Source organism: Octodon degus, unplaced genomic scaffold (genome assembly GCF_000260255.1).
Source record: "Octodon degus isolate 3935 unplaced genomic scaffold, OctDeg1.0 scaffold00047, whole genome shotgun sequence".
Classification (NCBI taxonomy): domain Eukaryota; kingdom Metazoa; phylum Chordata; class Mammalia; order Rodentia; family Octodontidae; genus Octodon; species Octodon degus.
This window is the reverse complement of record NW_004524623.1, coordinates 2,066,996-2,083,709: the sequence shown is the minus strand read 5'-3', so window position 1 is coordinate 2,083,709 and position 16,714 is coordinate 2,066,996. Positions and strand designations below refer to the sequence as shown.

The window sequence follows — 16,714 nt, the reverse complement described above, 5'->3', positions numbered from 1 at the left end:
GATGAAAACCAAAAATGCACCCCAAATTTCCAAAGATACCTTTACAAGGAGATACTCATTTCATATTTAATAGGCTCTTCTCATGTAGTCTTTAAACACATATTTTCTCTTCTGTTTCTAATTTCAATGACAAAAGTCACAAAATAACCACAAAAAATTACAAAATAACCAAAATATTTCTTGAGGAAACTCTTGGCATGAAGGACAGTTTGCAAGACTCTGCAGTTATCCTATATACATTCCATACAGATCATAAGCTAGTGAGGGAGATACTTTGTATGTGGCACCTCTGGAGATGGGAATCCTTAGAGACAGGGGAGGGCTGTTTCCCTCTCAACATCCTCAACTTGCCTCTTGGCCTTGTCTTCCGCAAGAACAGTGCTGACCACATAATTGCCCTTGCTGTTCATTTCTGACGGGTAAATGTTGCAGGAAGTGTGCTGACACACATGTCACGGAGCAAAAGTTGCCTGGGGTCAGAGCTTGCTCTTCGCTCTCCTATTAGCAAGAGTGGCCATCTGAGAAGACTGATGTCTGAAGGGCACAGTGAGGGCTGGAAATAGCTCAGAGGATTAAAACACCTGCAAGCAGGTGCAGGAGCCAGGAGTTCAATCCCCAGGCCTGCCTTGCTGGCCCTGCCCCCAGGGCCTGCTGAGATGGCAGTTGAGACTGGGCATTGCAGTCTGGCAGTCAGGTGATAAAAAGAGAAGGGTTTAGGAAGCAGTTTGAGATGAGGTTCTATTAAAGGCTGGGCCCTTTAGAATAACTGAGAATTTGGGGGACCCTAATAAATAAGCAGGAAAACTGCACCTCTGAATCACATCCATCTAGACAAGCTGAGACCCAGGGGTGAGGTTTCTGGACTTCTCGAGAGGACCTGCAAGAGCAGCAGGCTGGAGTTTAGGATCAACTCCAGTCTCAAGGAGATCTTAGGAAGTAATCAGGGAGGTGAGCAGGAAATTCCAGAGCAGAGTTGAAAGAATTATCTGAATTGTAACACATGAATGTGGAATATGAGACAAGTGGGGATCAAGCAAATTATGCTGGGGGAACATGCTCAACCTCAAGTCTCAGATATATCTGACAGTGAGTGAGCCTTCAGGAGTAACGTGTAGTGCTGGGGAGGTAGCTCGGCAGCATAAGCACCTGCCTGTCAAGAGGAAGGTCCTGAATTCGATCCCCTGTACCGCCAAAAAAAAAAAAAAAAAAAAAAAAAAAAAAAAAAAAGTAATGTGTGGAACAGAGGTTATCACTGGTCCTTTTTCTCTTTCTCTCTCTTTTTCTTTTTGAGATGGTCTTGCTGTGTAGTCTAGTCTAGTGGTGATCCTCCTGTTTCAGCCTCCCAACTGCTGGGATTACAGTTATGTGCCATCATGCTCAGCTACTAATTCTTTGAATGAGAGGATGGTATGTTGAGTTCCAAGAGATCTCAAGACTGCTTAAGTAATTTTCAAGCTGATTTGGAAAGTAGGTTCACGCTGGGCTCAACACTGAAGAAGTAGACAGAAGTAGGAGAGAAACAAGGCAGGTAGGTGGTAGCAGTCAGGTGGCGTAGACAACATCGTTTATTAAGTATAAAGTTGAGCTGGGTGATATATTTTAACTATAATGTCTTATGAGGTGCTTGAATTATGATTAGTTTTACTGTATAAGTAAATCACAGGAATTTTACTAAGAAAGCCTTGATTTTTAGTGTCCCAACCAGGAGACAGGCAGATCAAACTTTCCAGGTTTATTTTCAGTAACTGAAATGCTGGGGAATGGCCTAAAGTATTCCAGATGGAATGTAACTTGTAGTGGGAAGCAGAAGGAAGGAGAAAGGCGCGCCGTTTCTCACCTTGACTTTACATCTGTTATTACTTTCTTATTTCCCTGAAATTCTAGGCTTGTCTCCACAAAAAACAATCCCTTCTTCACACACACCAGCTCCGGCAGCCTCTCCCCACCCGTAACAAAAAGAGGGCAGTAATATAACTGTAAGGCTCCTTTGTTTCTAAACCTATGATGGGATTGACACTCTATGAGCATCTGTTATCTTAAATTTCAATATTGTTTTATCCTTCACAAAGTAATGACTGCTTATGTAGAAACAAATATCACATCACCACTTAATGAAAGAGATGTGATGACAGAACATTTCACTATAAACAGAAATCACAGCATCACACTTTTCATGTTATTGAAATATCACAACTCCTGAGCAAAACAGCATTGTATGGTGGATTCTTGAGATGCCTTATTTCTGGGCAGGATCTGCTAGGGATCTCTGACTGAATAAAATCAGGTCCTTATTCCCAGCAAACATTTTGTATAGATTAAAGCAAAGAGCTAGATATAATTGTTTTAAAAATGAACAGCAAATGAGGTGGCAGAAATTTAGGCCAACCCCCTGTTCTCAGGTTCTGGGAAGCCAGTTTGTTCAAGAAGAGTATCATGACAACTATGGTAGTCCCCGTGTGGATTAGATTTAGAGAGAGTAAATTTAGGCTCTGGTAGTGTTTACAAATCAAAGATGAGATGTCTTGTAGCGATGTCACTCTGGTCATCATATAGTTGTGACAAGATCTAGGGTAAGACATTGGGAACCACGCAAAACAGCCTTAAGGGCCAGATCTTGGCACCTGGATGGGACCCATTGCAACAATGTCGTCACACTCCAGGTATCATTCCTCACTGGTCCTTGAAGCCATCTTCCACATAAATATAAAATTAAGTTAATCTTCAAGAGCTAGAAAGTCTTCCACACTTAAGGAGAACCTTGAGTGAAAGGTGGTGAAGAGCTCCTATCCAGGTTGGATAAAGTAAGCCCATCCCTGCCATTTTGCAAGTAGACTGCTTTTCTTTCCTTTACCTATAGCACCATCTCCACCTCTGCACCGATCTAAACTCCATGCCTCCCAACTCAGTGAGTCATTCTAGTCCTTGACTCTGCCTGACTGCTTCCTATCGTCTGGATAGTCTCAACTGCATAATTCAACTTGCATTTTTATTTGCATGTGCATTTCTCCTTGCTACTGTTTCCAGTGCTAATCTTGCCTTCTTTACCAGAGTAAATATTCTCACAAGGCAAATTTCATATGATAAGGAACTTTTGCATTAAAAACATGAATCCCTCTTTGCACAGACTTGAGTTATTATTTATGACAAAATTATGATTTACAAAGCTTTCCTCCATTTATCCTCATTTAATCCTCTTGATAATTCAGTGAGGATGGTAACTACAATTGCCATCATCTTCTAGACCAGATAATGGGCTTAAAGAGATAATTAAATTCCTAGAATCCGAAGGAGTAGTGACTAGCACTGAACTCAGTTTTCTTAGATCCTAAATCCTTGACAATTTCTACCACACAGTTGGCTTCTTAGTAACAGGTTGCTAGGTGGACCTACAGTTCTCTTCTAGATTAACTCTATTATGCAAATGAACTGGCATGTGTAAGACTGTTGCTATATGGGGTGGAATCCAGGCTATGAAAATTATGGAGTGAAATTATAATTTCCTTTGACTTGCTTATGCCAACCCTCTTTTTTTTTTTTTAAGTACCAGGATGCATTTCTAAATATTTGTTCTTTGTCAATTAGATAATTTCACAAAGGAAATTTAATATTTTGGGAACTATTAAACAGCACAGCCAAAGAGAAATATAGCTTTAGTTAATTCTATTTTGAGGGCTGTGAATATTGTCCATTTATTCACATAGCAATATTTTAGTGAAATATTCAGCCATACATAAAAGTATAAAACCAACAGTCAGGGGCAGGGGAGATAGCTCAGTAGAATAAGTGCTTGCCTGGCAAGCACAGGGTCCTGAGTTCAATCCCCAGTACCACAAAATAACATAAAATAAAACCAACATCCGTTAACCCATCACTGGATCTAAAAGACATGATGAACATTTGCAGGTCACTGTATACTCTGCTTCAGAAGTCTCTTTCTCCCTATCAGGCTTTTCCTAGAGATGCATGTCTTTCTAATAATATTTTTTATTATTGTGTATGTCTTAATCTCTGTATGAGTTACTAATTTTTATTTTGTTGTACTAGGGATTGAATCCAGGGCCTCTGTTTGAGCTATTTCTCACTCATCCTGATTTTTAAAATTTTGAGACAGTTGTTCTCTTAGTTGTTAAGTTGCCTGGACTGGGCTCAAGCTTGTGGTCCTCTTGCCTTAGCATCCCAGAGTGGGAGGATGATGCCACTACGTTTTATGTGTCTCTGCAACTTCATTTTTCCGTGACTGTTAAGTTTTTGAGCTGTATCGGCGCTGATACAACAGCTGTCATTTATACATTTTTTATTGTCGTAAAGTATTTCTTTGAATAAATAATCCTAAATTAGTATATCCTCTTTATTAAATATCTGGGAGTGGTCATTTAAGTCACTTCCATACTCTACTCTGATAAACACTGCTGTGGATGGTATAATACATCTTTTATGTACATGTGCTTTACAGTTTCTTTAAAGTGGATATCCACAAGTGGAAATCCTGAGTCATCAGGTATGTGTATCTTCAACTAACATAAGTATTTCAATAATTTTATGTCCTTACTAATACTTGGTATTGTTAAGCTTTAACCACGCTTCCAGAACCCTGTGTATGAAGCGGTATCTCTGCGTGGTTTGAATTGTCCTGCAGGCATGGATCTGTAGTACTATTTCAATACCCATAAAACTTCCACGTAGGTATGTGTTTGCTTCTGGACTCCTTACTTTTCCTGTTTGTTTGTTTTTCCATTCTTGTGCAAATAAGTTTGTAGCTTCCTATTAGTGTACAGAAAGTTTCTTATTCTTAAAAATTACCATGATTCTTCTTGGCTCTTTGTTCTTCTAGATAAAATTTAGGATAATTTTTAAGTGTCACAAAAACAGTCCTGTTAGATGTTGATCATAATTGTATTAAGTTTATAGATGTACTATATCAGAAAAAAATTTAAAATTAGAAAGAACAAAACTCTCACAATATTAGCACTTAACAAATCAGCTCTCTTTATATGTGTGTGCACACATGTGTGTGTGTGTTTTCCCTTTAAAAATTAACTTCCTTCAGAATCAAGACAGTTCTAGTTTGTTTATTGCTACAAAGCTGATACCTAGAAAAGTGTCTGGTATACAGTAAGTACTCATGATAGGTATTTATAGTAGAAATGGGACTGGCCAAATAGGTCAGCGGATTAAAGCACCTGCAAGCAGGCACAGGGGCCGGGGTTCAATCCCTCCCCCGGGGCGCGCTAAGATGGCAGTTGAGACTGGGTATGGTGGTGCACCGCTGTAATCCCAGCTCTTGGGAGGCTGTAAACAGGCAGATCACTACGAGTCTGATCTAGTATTGAGACCCTGAACATCCTGTAGACCTTTCCCTAAAATATATTTTTTTAAAAAGTAGTAGAAATGAATGAATAAATTTAGGTGAATTTTCTCATATATTTCTATAACTGTATTTTAAATAGTTTTAAAATAACAAACAGAGAAGTTAAATATTTTCCCATGTAGATTTTTGGAACATAGAATATAATTCTAAGCAGACATTTTTAAAGTATGGTCAGACAGGCATTAACCAGCAGGATGCTCTGACAAAAGAAAGCTCAGTGGTCAAACATGTCTGGGAAATGCATCATGGGATACTCATCTGATGGAATTACTGTGTACATTAAAGGTTCTGGGAAGTCTTGCTAAGGGAACTAGTTCAAATTGTTTTTAAAAATATGTGACCCTTGCCTTTTAAGAAATACCAAGAGCCTCTTCTTTTTCTTTTTATTAAATACAAATACATTTTTCAAAAACAAATCTTAAGCTGGTGCAGTGGTGCACACCTGTAATCCCAGCACATAAGAGGATGGTAATAAAAACTAGCTTGAGCAATTTAGAAGGTTGGTGAGAACATGTGAAGGGCCCTTAGTTTAATCCAAAGTATAGAGGAGAGGAGATAAGAGGAGATGGGAGGAGAGGGGAAAGGAGGGGAGGGGAAGGGAAGGGAGGAGAAGGAGGAAAACTACTATATCTGGGAAAAGACATAGTGCAAAAATATTTTAAAATAGAAATTACTGAAGTATCTTCTTCCACACAACTGAGCATATGCTGGGGTAATGCTACATGCTGGAAAGAAGTCGCTTCAGAGCTGTCCCGCCTCAGTTCTGCTGAGCCTGTGTGCTGGTCCTCACCCTGAAGACTGCCTGGGAGACTGAGCAACCCCAGACCCGCCCGTCCAGCCTTCCCTGCAGAGTTCAGCTAGCCCAGCAGCCTCTCCTCACCCTGAAGACCGCCAGAGGGACCCGACTACCACAGCGTCCTGAAGGATCCTGGGAAGCCTTACTCTATGCCGACCCCCCATCGAGAGAGCCTTGCAGAATTCTGGCCTGCGCTCATCATTGCCCATCTCCCCTCAATGAGTTGGGAGCCCCACTGAACCCCACACAGCAGGAGTTTTGGCTGAGCATTTAATTTGAAGGTAGCACCATACAATGCAACAACCATTGTTGAATTCCTATTACTTTGTTAAGTGAAATTTTGTATCATTGCTAAGGTTGTTTTTTTCTATCACTGTTTTATATCCTTTAAAAAATAAAAAAGAAGGCCCTAAAAGAAGTTACTTGATAGGACAAACACAGATGTGAGAAACCTGTTTTTACGTTTTAAAGAGAAAATAACAATAAAACAGTTTCGAAACAGGTTAGTGTAGGAGTTATAATAATTAATACATTGTGTATTGTTGTCTTTGTAGTAGTTATTCAGAGTACAAGATATAGGCGTGTCTTGTCTGAATAATGGTAGCACAAACCTTTCTTTTATTGGACTGAGAGAAACTAGCTTTATAACTCTTATAACTATTTTGTGTATAACTGTATTTTTTCTTTTGCCCTTTCTTCCTTTCCCCTTCCCCCCTCCCAGTTTGTCTTTTCTTTTGAATAGTTTCTTTCCAATTCACAATACCTATTGTACATTTTGGATCTTATTTATTTGTTCAGTTTCTCATACTAGTGAAACAATGCAATGTTTACACATAGGGGTGTGATTTATTTCACTTATGAGTATGATCTCAAGTTGCAAACAACACTGAGATTCCATCTCACCCCTGGAAAGAATGGCTGTCATCAAAAAAATCAATTAATAACAAATACTGGTGGGACTGTGGGGAAAGAGGAACCCTTCTCCACTGTTGGTTGAAGTGCAGACTGGTATAACCACTGTAGAAATCAGTGTTAAGACTCCTCAGAAATCTAGGATTCAAAGTCTCATTTGACCCAGCAATTCCCTTGTGGGCATCTTCCCAAAAGAATTAAAAACATCATACCACAATGGTGTATGTATACCTACCTTTATAGCAGCACAATTTGTAATAGCTAAATTTTTTTTTTTTTTAATTTTAAGGAAGTGTGTTCAGGGTGTTCAGGGTCTCACTACTAGATCAGACTCATAGTGATCCGCCGTTTACAGCTTCCCAAGAGCTGGGATTACAGGCACCTGCCACCACGCCCAGTCTCAATTGCCGCCTCAGCATGCCCTGGGGGTGGGGCTGGCATGGCAGGCCCAGGGATCGAACTCCAGGCCCTTGTGCCTGTTTGTAGGTGTTTTAATCCACTGAGCTATTTGTCCAGCCCCTTAATAGCTGAATCTTGGAAACAACCCAAATGTTCATCAACTGAGGAATGGATAAAATAATTCTTTTCTTTTTTAAAATAATAGAGTACTAGGGCTGGTCAGATAGCCCAGCAGACTAAAGCACCTGCTTAAGCAAGCGCAGGGACTGGGATTCAATCCCTGGCACCACATACCATGCCGGCCCTGTCCTCGGGGCAAGCTGAGAGGATAACTGAGACTGGGCATGGTGGTGTATGCCTGTAATCCCACTGCTTGGGAAGCTAAAAACAGGAGGATCACTATGAGTCTGAACCGTGTATTGAGACCCTGTAGACCTGTACTAAAAAAAAAAAAAAAAACATAAAAAGTATAATGGAGTACTACTAAGCCATAAATAGGGATAAGCTGGAGACTTTTATAGGTAAATGGATACTTGAGGAATCTTTTTTTTTATTTTAAAGAGGAAAAAACAAAAAGAAATAGCAACAAAGCCAAAAACAAAGCAACACAGAACAATAAAAATGGTACAGAATTTCAAAACAAGAATAGAAAATTAACAATGCTTGTTATATTGTGTATTGTTACCATCAAATTTGTTGTTCAGATTACCAGATATAAGTATGCCAGCTTGATCAAGGAATTAAACATTAGCTCTTCCTTTCACTAAATACATGCAGAATCTTAATAATTCCTTTTTCTTAATCAATTAAAGTGAAAATTATTAGTTGATGCAAACTTCCATTATGCAAATAAAATTTAGGCAAAAAACACATTTACAATACAAGTTTCGTGCACCGCCCAAGGCGCCTGCTCCAGGAGGGCTCGCATCATGGAACAACTGGCAAAGATCTTTAAAGGAGTTTTAGTAGCTGAACTATAGGCATTTCTGGAGCATATTTTACGTTTAATAAGAGGAACACAAGCCAAGATTTCAGAAAAACAATGAATAAGAAATTTCCTTTCATCTTAGAAGTTTATTACAAATCCATCGAACAGTCTGGAATTTACAGAACCAGAGAGCAAGATCAAGAAAAATGGTTCAATAGCAAAAATTAGGACCAGTCATCCTGCTCAGCTTCCCACCTGAGCTGCTTGAGACCTGGAAGAGAAGGGGAACATGTCATACGTGGTGCTGGGGTCCCACAGGACGTCATGCCAGGGAGCATGACCTTCAGGCCACCTGGGGCCTGCACCTTCCGCCCACGAGGCAGACCTACCACATATTTGTTGCTCTTTACTTTTATTGTGAAAAACTGTTTTACAAATAAAACTCTCAAGCAAAACAAAACAAAACAAAAAACAAACAAACAAACAAACAAACCAAATACCAGTTTCATTTCTTACACTCCTGAAAGACAACACGGTTGTAGACCCATCTCACATGGGCCACTACTGATGTCACTACACTGGCGGTGGCATGGAAGTCAAGCTACCTCCATGCTCCAGATCTCTTTTTTTCAAAGCTGAACCCTGAAAGGAGTTGCAAAGTCATAGGGAAGTTGTGCAAGGTTCCAAGTAATATAAATCTCATGCCATGCACGCTAAGCTTTTCAAGGGCTCTTTGGAACATTCTCTGTACATGATAGTAGCAAACATAATCCCCCTCACTGTGCCCTGCAGTAGGATCATCTTCCTGCTGAAGATGCTTTGCAAGGTGTAAGCTGGAAGTGCCTAAGCCTAAGCCTCATGGTGTATAATACAGTTGTAAGCATAGCCGAACACAGATATAGGCACACATGTTGACGGCATGCAGTTGTCTGTTCTCCATTGGAAGACTTTCGCAGGTGAGATTGCATTTTTTCAAAACAATCAGGCAGCAAATCTAGCTGTACAGTAACAGATGTAGGTAAGGACATATCCACAGTATACAGCACACCTAGATGTAACGTGGATATAGATGATGCAAATATAGATTTATGTAAACATACACAGAAAGAAAGAACATACACTTGATTCATTCCTTTGTAACATCTATGTTTAGGGAGCCCTAACAAGAACATATCATCTCTCTCGTCTTGTTTACTTTTCCACTGCAGGTTTGGACTGTTCTACTAATGCCAGCCTAAGAATGGTTAGGATTCACATTAAGATTACAGACTTCTGGGCCGGCCAAATAGCTCAGCGGATAAAAGTGCCAGCAAGCAGGCACAGAGGCCTGGGGTTCAGTCTCCGAGCCTGCCATGTCGGCCCCGTCCCCGGGGCACACTGAGATGGCAATTGAAACCAGACGTGGTGGCATGTGCCTGTAATCCCAGCTCTTGGGAGGCTGTAAATAAGCAGATCACTCTGAGTCTGATCTAGTAGTGAGACCTTGAACATCCTTTAGACCCTTTCCTAAAATACTAACTAACTAACTAACTAACTAACTAACTAAATAAATAAATAAATAAATAAATAAAATTGCAGATATCTTTGCTTACATTCCGACTTATTCATGTTTGTAGAATATCTAGACTGGAATGGTCTTTCCACAGATCGCTAAGGTATATTCCCCACCATTAGGCAGAGTTCTGTATTAATTTCATCTGCTCAGAGGGTTTCCGGGTCAACCATGTCAAGACAGAAGCCCTTCCTGATTACTCTCTAATACTTTGCTTGGTTTTAGCCTTTTATATATTCTTGACTCACTTCTCCCTTCCCTTTTTCTCTCCCTTCCTCCCTCCTTCCTTCCCTTCTTCTCTCTCTCTCTCCCCCTTCCTCTTTCCTTAAATTTATCTGTCTTTAGGGGGCCGGAGCCCCATTTGCTTATGACTGTACTTTTTTTGGTGCTTAGCATATTACCTGACATAGAAATTGTATTCAAAGTGTCTTCATTACATGATATCCGAGTTACTTTCTGGTCGCTGGAACACCGTAGCAGACTGCACATCGTAGAGGAGGAGAGGCTTATTTTGGTTCACAGTTTATAGAGCTTTCAGTGGCTCTAGGGCAGGGCAGCATGGCAGAGGGGCGTGGCAAGGGAGAGAGTGCTCATAGCACCGGCAGAGAGCAACTGGGGGAGGAGCGAGGGAGGTGCACCCCTCTGGTACTGCTCCGCGTGACTCTCTCCTCCCACCAAGCTTCCCTCCCAACATCACATTTGACTATGAACTCATCAGTCACTAATTCACTGATGACCATGACACTCCATGATGTGATCCCCTCCCCAGAGCCCGGCCTATGAGTGCACGTGGCTTTGGGGGGAACATCTAGGTATAGCCATATCACATGAGTAGATGCATACATACGAGGATCAATTCAGTTTAATTCACCAGATAATGCTACGTGCAAGTTTTGCTATCTTCATAGATATAGCAGATCACACTTTTGGAATCCAAGTTATATTCTAGGTACTATGTTAGGAATGATCGGGAATATCATTGCTGACCAGCGCAGTATAAAATGGAACTGCCATCGTGTTTTCTTTAGGTTTAATTTCTACTTTGGGTCCTTCTCTTGTTGGGTTAGACAGTGAAGACATCATCTCCATCTCTTGAGGTTTTATTCCAGGTCTTCTGTTTGGATGTTGTGTCTTCATTTTCAGGGTGGGCATGTGTGAGCGAAGAAGTAGAATCATGGGCTTGCCAGCTGTCCACGCTGGCACTGGATGAAGCCAGCATCCTTGTCCCTGTGTGATCCGTGGTCACTGGTCCACACAAGACCTTCAGATAGGACTCTTTCACCTAATGCCTGATAATTTCAAAGCCCAGATATTTAAAAAAAAATAAGAAAATGCTTCCTTGCCGCTTTGAGATAAACGAGGCCACTTTGCTGCATCTATTAGAAAAGGCAACTGATTTAAGGGAATATTTAGAAAACAAACAGAAAAAAAAAATGCTTTAGAGGTAGCCAACTCGGAAGATGAGCAGACAATAGTCTGGAATTCAAAGAAAGAAAGGATTTGTAAGAGAAAAGGTGATCAACAGAATCAGACACCAGGAGGAAATGATTGCAATGGGGAAAAGAGGCCTCAATGTCATGCCTACAAGATGCCCAGACAATAGTTGGACATTTTTTCAAGGGAATGAAACAGGAGGCTGGCTACTATATGGTAAAGCAGACAAGACAAAGTAGCTATCCGTATTATTTTTTGTTGTTGTTGTTGTTGTTGTTACCAAGAAGGTTTGCAGTTTCCTATAGAAATCCAGCGAATGAACGCTGATCCAGGGTAAGCTTTTTGCTCTTAAGTGTGAGATTGCTTACTGTACTGATGGTCATTTGTTCTTTTTTCTCAGGCCCTAATTTAACCAACTTGGTGCGACTCAATAATACTTAGCATTTCACCCTTAGATATGTGCTGCTTCTTAGATGGTAATTACCTCTTCTCATGGTCAGTTTCTCCTCTTCCCTGTACCTCCCACCCCCACCCTGAAAAAGGTTTCGTAGAGGGGTTACACAGAACAGCTGCTTGGAACATGCATAGGCCAGTTTACATTAGGCTGTTTTTTCTCGAGAAAGTCATAGTTTAAACAAATGGTTGTGTCTATTTTAATCATTTTTGCCCTCTTTTGAAGTGTTTTTTCAAGCATAAATTTTTTTAGAATAGAGTTTTGCATTATAAATTAGTCTGCTCTGTCATATTCCTTTTAAACACAGCTGTTACTACAATGTAAACAGAGTTTTAAAAATGTAGATAAACAGTTACAAGAGGAAGAGTTTCAAGTGTTTTTAACACATGGTCAGTTTTTGCTTACTTGAATACTGTGGTTTGAAAGTTGAATTCAAAATACACTTTTGATTTCACAGATGTCAGGCTATTCAGTACAGCTGTTCTAGATGCCCAAAAAGGCATTTTAATTTCACAGTCAGCACAATTTTGACAATATCACATTTTTGAAGTCATGTCAGTAGTAAACCTAAGATGAATATGGAAATTCTATAATGGCATGCTGCACAATGCTCCTTTGAGGCATAAATGTTGAATGGAGAAATTATCTAGCAGGCCAAAGCTAAATTGTGAAAGAGGTTTTCATGCTTAACCCAACAATATGAAGTACATAGTAATTTCAGTGTCTTGAAAGGAGCTACTGTTTTAATTTCAGGAAGAAAAACTAAGAGAGTATTAATTCTTTAGTGGAATAAACTAATACTTCCAGTTAAGAATTTGTGCTGAAGCCTACACCTTATAAAGTTAAAAATTCAGCATTTTGGAGGCATAAATCTTTCAATTAATTGAAGTATTGTTTTAAGAAAATTCTAATAAATGGACAGTGTGAGTCTCATATTTCTTGAACGTCAAACCGAAGCAGCGAAGCTTCTAGATATGAGCATTTAGAACTGGGAAAGTATTGGAACTAGAGCATTGCAACAATTTTTGGAGGGGTGGTCGTGGTTAATATGACAATATATTTGAAATGACACTTCCATGAAATATCTGAAAATTTTCCATCAAAATAGACTAATGGATGATTAAATATATCACTGTTTAAATTATAATCCATAACTATCCAACTCATTGTTCATCTGAAATAATCTGAAGTACTTGAGTGACAATTTTTGGACCATATACTTTTAGATTATATGGCAAATGTTCTCCTAAGCAATCTCATGTAAAGTACAAATGAAAATAAACTTAAATTCTATCTGAAATACAGTTTATCTAGAAAATACTACTCATTTAAATGTCCAAGAAAAACATACACAATTTCTATCCATATTGTGTCTAAACCACCATGTCTGAGTTACAAGATCTTAGGGAGGAAACCAGGTTACTAAACCTAATTACTCTGTGTTTGGCTTGGAAAAATAGTTAACTGATTATTTTGTTATATCACACAACCCAACATGACCTCATTTTCAATAAAAACATATGATTTGATCCAAAGACTTCTGCAGTACTCCATAATTAGACACCTTATCCATCAGGCTGCAAGGAAACCTTGGTAAAGAGTAAAACAAGAATTTTCATGTGTTAAGTTATACACCAGAGGGAGTCCCATGAATATAATACAAACATACTGATATTGCCAAGGAAAAGTCAATTAAAAATTATATGCACTCTAAGAGTTACAAAGCTCAAAATGTGTTGTATAATTCAGGTCAACTAGGTATTCATGAAAATTAGGTTTTATTTATTAGAGTTTTCATTTCTAAGAGCTTCTAAGAATTTTTCTGATTTTTGAACAGGCATTAAAAACAAAAACCCCAAACAACATCTCTTCGTCAGACTATTCTGAGTATTTCTGCATAGGAATACACGTACCATGTACTTCCACATAATGTCATATTTAAAATCTTTAAGTTTTTCTTAAAATTTAATCACAAACCTGATCCTTTAATGTTTTTACCACCAATGTCTATAAATCTTGTTTCAAGCCACACTGAGCCGACTCCCTTAAAGAAAAGAGAATCTGGATTTCTTCCAAATATTCACCTCTTATATTTACTCACCCCAGTGGCTGTCTCCTGTACCTTCCTAAGTCATATAAAAGAAGCCCAGAAATGAAACCAAGATGATTAGCTTCTGTTTCTGCCAAATGTTTCCCTTCACTTTTCTTTCTTGTTCAGCCTTACACTGTGCAGCTCACATGGAGAATCTTGCCAAACACAAGCAACAGTAACTCTATAGGCTTTAGTGGTTATGGTCCCCCAAGAGCTTTGCATAATGCTTGAAAATTTAAGATCAAGGAAAGCTGTTAATATCTTCATAGGCACTTCATTTGCCTATACTATATATAATATAAAATACAAATATTATATATATTTTAAAAGTTCCAGTGACTTTTATTCCCTCTATTGCTTCAGCCCACTGATATAATTAATACAAAATATGTTGCCAGTTTACTATTTTATTAGTGCTGAAGAAGTCACCCTGAGCATGTCACTTCTTTAATGTTAAGGGGAAGGATATAGATGCTGATAAAATTTAGACACGATGTATAATTGCTGGTGAGAATGTAGGTGTGCGTGGGTTGGTAGCTACTATTCTTTTGGAGAAACTGGCTTACTGGTGAACTTCCCTGTTGTTTTAAACCTCCTTCATGTGAATCTGGAAGGCGCTGTCCTGAGGTCAGGCACTAAAATGTAAAGTTGTGAGGGTGTGAGTAAAGTGGAGTTGTTATGAACTTGTTATTTTTCCTTAGTACAGCTTAACACAGCCTTATGATGATATCATTGCTTCTATCAAGTTCTAACTCTCATTTTTGTAATTAAGCCCCCGATGACTAGAACAAAGACAACCTGATGAAATGCAACCAGCTGGCTAACGTCGCTGCATTCCCAAGCACCTTGCTTTTGTCCCAGCCCCTGCCTAGAGGCCTCCATGATCCTGCTGCTCCACATACTCAACTTAACGTTCTTTGCTGACGTTATGTTGCCCAGTGCTATTTGGTGTTATGGCTAAAGTCTAAGTGTCACTCAGAGATCTCATGTGCTCAGAAATGGGGCTTTTGGAAGGTTCTATGAATCCATCAATGAGTTCACAGGTGAATGTGTTGCTAGGAGCTAAGGGTTGGTCAGAAGAGGTGGATCACTGGGATAGGATTTGGAAAGATGCATTCTTATCTGTTGTTGTTGTCGTCGTCATTGTTGTTGTTATTATTTTAAATGTTGAGACATGATACAGCTAAGTTGTGCAATGGCCCAAGCTGTGCTCATACTTGAAATCCTCTTCCTTAGGCCTCCCAGCGTGCTAGGACTACAGGCACGTGCCATCATGGCCGTCTATGGACAGGTATGTTCTTGTCCCTGGCTCCTTCCTTCTCTGCTTCCTGTTGCCATGGGATGAGCTGTGTTCCTCTGACACGCCTTCTGCCATGCCATTTCTGCCTTGGTTGGTGAGCTATGACTGAACCCCGTGAAAGAAGATGAATGTCTCCTCCAAACTGTAAATGTCATGTTCTCTGCCCCTGCAGTGAGAAAGCTACACTTAGAGACCCTCCCATTCCTTCCATCAATTATTTTCCGACTGTATTAGTTGCTATTCTCTCATTGCTGGGACAAATATCCAGCACTCAAAATGAGGGAAGGAAAGGTATAAATAGCTCTCAGTTACTGGAGGTTTCAAGACACTGGTGGAGAGGCTGGAGTGCTGCCGTGTCCAGGATGATCCTCTCCACATCCCTGAGAAAGCACAGGCTAGCCAGTTTAACCATTTGAGCCACTCTGGCCCTGCCCCTCGGGCCCTGCCCTGGTCCTCTGGCCCCGCCCCCAAGCCACTCGTTGATCCTTCAGCCGTGCCTGCTCCATAATTTACATAATTACGCTCAGTGTATTTCTTAGAGATTGGTCGGATAGTTCTGTCTCCTTAAAGAGAAACACTAGAGTCCCACTATGGGACAGTATGGCACTGGACAAATTCCATGACAGTAGTGACATCATGATACTCTTGTCAAACAAAGGAATAATTTATGCTCTGACCAAATTAAACAGCAAAGCCCCTTGCACTCCTCAGTTTGGGATATTTTCTTGCTGCATGTTCCACACCATTTTCATTGGACAGTCAAATAATCCAAATGATGCTCTTGTTTTACTCCCAGCTATGGTTCTAAGAGACAGAAAGAAAAAAGTGCATTTAATTGTGCTTAAGTAACAAGGGAAATGTATTGCTTTAGGTAATTGAATAGCTGATGCATAAGTTTGTCTTCAATGTCACTTTATTTAGGGCTTATGTGATGTTATTGAGAGCTTTGATTCTCAGTTTGGCCTTTCCTTCCATTAACTTTGGGCTCCAAGGACATGTATTACCATATACAAATGGAGATTCAGTACTTCTTTCTGGTGGTTTCCACCAAAGTCCCAGCATTCATCAGCATTGAATCAATTCGAAGCACCTGCAGATTTGTGAGCCAAAACGTGTATCCGGGGGAAACAGTTCCACTGAGTAGGAACTCCTGCTACCTGAGTTCCGATCCTGCAATTGGGTGACAAGTCCTTATAGTCACACTCCAAAGATGAAGCTTGGGTCTCAGGGCAAGTTATGGTACCAGCTCCAGATGAAAGGGGAAAGGTGTGCTGGGCAACATAGTCTTTTTGTTGTTGTTTTATTTTTTAAATTAATTTTATTGAGAAAGAAGTAGCAATGAGACAGTTTCAAAACAGGTTAGTAGGATAGTTACAATAACTAATGCATTGCATATTGTTGTCTTCGTAGTAGTTGTTCATAGTACAAGATGCAGACATGATATCTTGTCTAAACACTGTTAGTACAAATCTTTCTTCT

At 39.7% G+C, this 16,714-nt stretch overlaps 1 pseudogene; it reads left to right on the top strand.

Annotated features, from left to right (window-relative positions):
- The window catches only part of LOC101589788, a 53,890-nt pseudogene extending 45,259 nt beyond the window's left edge, over positions 1-8,631 (top strand).
- The last annotated feature ends 8,083 nt before the right edge of the window (positions 8,632-16,714 follow it).